Source organism: Oratosquilla oratoria, chromosome 2, assembly GCF_046742065.1.
Source record: "Oratosquilla oratoria isolate Oo_2021 chromosome 2, ASM4674206v1, whole genome shotgun sequence".
Lineage (NCBI taxonomy): Eukaryota > Metazoa > Arthropoda > Malacostraca > Stomatopoda > Squillidae > Oratosquilla > Oratosquilla oratoria.
The window spans coordinates 25,499,761-25,504,760 of record NC_134778.1 but is presented as its reverse complement, the minus strand read 5'-3'; positions in this window follow the sequence as shown (position 1 = coordinate 25,504,760).

Genomic DNA, 5,000 nt, shown 5'->3' with positions numbered 1-5,000 from the left:
GCCAACAATTTTAAAACTTCCGTCCCCTCAAGTTATCACCGCTCCTTTAAGGATATCCTAAAAATTCCATCCAGTAATACCATCAGTTCTTATACCAAGTTGTTTCCTCATGAGTGTCTCACTATTGCCTATCACTATCCTAACACCGATCGTAAGCAAATTGTGAACGTTCAACAAAAATCGAAGGAAGTAGAGTCACCTGGTGTTTGTTGTTTGCCCTGCCAAGATTGTGATTTGGTTTACTTGGGTCAAACCGGGAGAGACTTGAACACTAGATTGGCAGAACATAAAAGGTCAATTAGGTATGGGCAAGAAAATTCGGCTGTATTTCTTCATGTCAAAAATAAGGCCAGATTAGTGTTCAAGTCCCACTGCGGTTTCAGAAGAAAAACAGTTGAATCAGCATTAATTGAGGAATGCCCCAATATTAATATATGTAAAGGGCAGTGGACTCCTGACATTATTTCACGCACGGCGGTTAGCAGGCTGGTACGGAGCTTACAACCCCCCCTCACCTCACCCTCTCCCTCTTCCGCCACCCCATTTTGCCCCTCGCCTGAGTGATGCCATCTGTTCACATTCCTTCTCTCTTCTGTAGCTTATAAGTCCCCTCTGTTCCTCTGTCTTATGTACTTTCCTGAAGAGGGCTACAGTTGATAGCCGAAATATAGGATTCTTCTTTATTCGAAGTTTATTTTCTCCGACTGTGGGTTTCCTGTGTGTCATGTATATATATGTATATATATATATATAGATATACATATATAAATACATATATATATATATATATATATATGTATATACATATGTGTGTACATATATCTCTCTCTCTCTCTCTATATATATATATATATATATGTATATATATATATATATATGTACATATATATATATATATATATATATACATATATATATATATATATTTATATATATACATATATATACATTATATATATACATATATATATATATATATTATATATTATATATATATATATATATATATATTTGTGGTGATCTGGCCGGTATTTAAGGCGTGCTTGTGATCATCTGTCTCGTTTCTCCTAGTCTCAGATTGGCTGGTACTAGGGGCTGTGTTCCTTCTAATGCTTGGTAGTGCTTGCAGGTCTGATGATTGTAAGTAGATATTAGGGTCTAATTTTTTAATATCTAAGGCTTCAAGTATGGGGAGGCGGCGTGTGTCCGGGCATGTTGCGATGATCTCTGTGTTCTCTGTGAGCATTTGTCTCGTTATGTTCTCGTGATGTTCCTGGCTTAAGTAGGTTCTTGGGGCTCCAGACAGGTGGTAACTAAGACGTCTGCTCAACTTCATAGTCGTCATGCCAACATAGGTGGATGGGAGGGTTGCACAGTTCCCTCGATTGCAAGTGAACCTATAGATGACATGCGATTGTTGAGTTGGCTCTTTAATTATGATTGGGCTATTTCGTAGTAACAGGTGGCTGGTTTTCTGGCTTTTATAATATATTACTACGTTTATTCTCTTATCGGGATTTGTGAGTTTGACATTTCTTTTTATTATTTGTTTTAACATTCTTTCATCTTCTTTGTATGCCATGGAGAAAAAGGATCGATAGTATATTTTAATGTCTTCTTTTTTCTCTGTAGTATCTTGCTGGGTGTGGTACCATCGGTCAATAATTCTTTTAGTGATAGTCTCAATATCTTTTCTGTTGAATCCTTTGTTTAAAAGTACTTGTGTGGATCTTACTATTTCTGTGTGAACTTTTGTTCATGTACTGCAGTGAGTAAGAGCTCTACGTATATAGGAACTGATGGTGGAATTTATGTTCCTTTGTGGACATTCACTTTTTCCGTTCATGCACTGGCCTGTGTTTGTAGGTTTAACATAGTCTGTATCGAATTTTTCCTGTTGTTGTTTAACGAAAATGTCAAGGAATGGCATGGATCCTTATACGCTATTTTCTATTGTTAAGGTTAAACCGGAGGCATCTTGGAGGTAGTTCTTAAGTAATATTATATCTTCATTGTGTGTAGTCTTTATGAAGATGTCGTCAATGTAACGGCAATAAATTTAAGGTTTTTCAAATTTGCTGAACATTTCTTCTTCAATGCAACCCTTAAAGAAATTTGCAAACAGGACAACAGGTGGCGAACCCATAGCGATGCCGTCTATTTGTTGATATTTCACACCGCGGGGGCAGATGAAGGGTGCCTCTGTAGTGCAACAATGGAGAAGGCTACGGAGTGTGGACTTGGGCATTAGAAGCTTTGGAGTATTAGCGTTGTGGTAAACACGATCAATTATATAGTTGATGAATTGGAACTGAAGTGAATAACGATTCTACGTCAAGAAAAGCTATGGTTCCTATTGCATTGTTTGTTTTAAGGATGTCCAAGAAGTCAGTAGCTGAATACAGGCTGTAGGTTGCAGGGACGTATAGAGTTAGAATGGTACACAATTGTTTCGCGATGCCGTAGGTTGGAGTTGGAATTTGTGAGATAATAGGTCTGAGCTTATTTCCTGGTTTGTGGGTTTTTATGTTGCCATAGCAGTATCCCATACTGTAGTCTTCGGATAGCTTGTTAAACTTGATGGAAGTATTTGCAGCATTATTGATGATAATGAGATTGTTTAATTTCTTTTTTAGGGATTCCGTGGGGCCTTTTGATATCTTCTTGAACTTAGTTTCATCGCTGAGAATAGTGTCCATTTTGTCCAAGTACTCGGAGGTGTTCATGGCAGCAAAACCGTTAAAGAAAGACCCGGACATTGCAATTGGGAAATCTGATAAACCGCCGCTTACGTCCTCATGAACACCTCTGAGTACTTGGACAAAATAAACATCATTCTCAGCGATGAAACTAAGTTCAAGAAGACATCAAAAGACCCCACGGAATCCCCCCCCAAAAAAAATAATAATAAAATAAACAAGCTCATTACCATCAATAATGCTGCCGATACTACCATCAAGTTTAACAAGCGCTCTGCTTCGTTAGTTTACTTTTCCTATTGGTTACTTACGCATTTGTGAACACACGTTCCTAGTGTTTTTATTGCATATATATATATATATATATGTATATATATATGTATATATATATGTATATATATATATATATATATGTGTGTGTGTGTGTGTGTGTGTGTGTGTGTGTGTGTGTGTGTGTGTGTGTGTGTGTGTGTGTGTGTGTGTGTGTGTGTGTGTGTGTGTGTGTGTGTGTGTGTGTGTGTTTGTGTGTTTGTGTGTGTGTGTGTGTGTGTGTACATTTAGAGTTATGTAGATAGGATATTCACTCTAATGCATATTTTGTTGTATGTAATGGCTTGTTCATTGTTTATCATTTTATTCAAGGTATTTTCCTTAACCATAGAAATGTCTTAGACTCCCTTGAGAATAATGTTATAACTCTACCGTAGTTACTCATCATTGCCACATCCATATTTCGGCTCGTTCGAGCCTTCTTCAGTGGCGTTGATGTTTATCTTTTCGGTCGTTGGTGTGTTCCTTTACTCTATAGTAGTTAGGAAAAAAACGATTCTGTCTGTTCATCCTATCTCCTGAGTGCCTGGGACAAGGGCTCGCTCGGCCAATGCCCTACTTGGCTGGGCCAGTCTCTTGTCGTGACTTCTGATTGGTCCGCGACAACGCGTCGCATGCTAAGGAGAGCCCGCAGAGCATGTGGTTGGATATTGAGTTAAGGGGATAATTATTTGATATATATAATGCCTCTATTATGGGAAAGCGTCTTGCACTATTACACGAATCCAGAGTCTCTGTGCAATTTTCGAGTATTCATCTCGTAAGGATTTCTCTCATACATTGCATTTGTCTTAAGTGGTTCTTTGGTGCTCCAGTAGAAAGGCAGTAAAAAAGCCTTCGAAACAACATCATGGAAGTCATGCCAGTGTAGGATGATGAGAGAATTTCACACTTCCCTCTAATGCAATTAAACCTATATATGACATGTGATTTTTTTAAGTGGGTAGCTCTGGTAGTTGGTCCAAAATATTGTGATCGGTGCCGTTCTTTTTGGTTGACAAGATTGCCAAAGTGCTCTGCCCATCTGTGATTTTTTTCTTTTTCAGAAGAACACCGTCTGAAGATCACAATAGTGTGATGTTCGAGACCTTAGCTAGCTAACTTGTTTTTGCTGCCGAGACACTATCTAGTGAATACCTCTTATGGAGTTTATTACAACCTGTGAACTTTATTACTTCCTGTGAAGTTTCTATCTTCGAATAGTGACACGTGATTGTGTTGTGTTTCTTGTAATTGCATACGTAGTGTGTTATACAATGTGGGTGTTCTGGGGTGACAATTCTTCATGCTCCCTCCCCCTTTTTATGGGGAGTACTCAAAGGCAATGGGAAATAGAGCGTAATGGGGATAACAGAGTAGGGCGAAGAAAATTATGTAGAGCAATATGTCAATGTAGGACTAGATATAGCTTTAGGATATAATATCAGTAGAGAACAAAATACGACATTAGGATGTAATGTCAATGAAGGACAACATATCATGATGGGATGTAATGATAGTGGGAGACAGTATATCACGGTAGAATGTAATGTCAGTTGAGTACAGTATAATATTTTAGGAATTGATGCCGGACAGAATGTCAACGAATGACGGTGGCCGGTGTGGGACGCGGTGACGGAGGGGGACAAGGTGTTCATGAGAGACCGGGTGACCGTGAGGGACCAGATGTCCGTGATGGAGAAAATGTCAATGAGGCACTGAATATCAATGTAGGACCAAATGTGAATATAGATCAAGGTGATAAATAACAAATTTAAGATATAACGCATGATGTTGAAAATCAAATCATGTAAAAAAGAAATAATAATGAGTTTCTTAAAACCGTGTACTTTAATGCACGTAGAATTAGGAACAAATTCCAAGAAATCGGGGCGTATGTCATGAGCGAAAATCTTGATATTATAGGAATAACCTAGACATAGTTAAATATTATAGAGATTGAAGCTGAATATTGTGGGCTTTAAACACTTT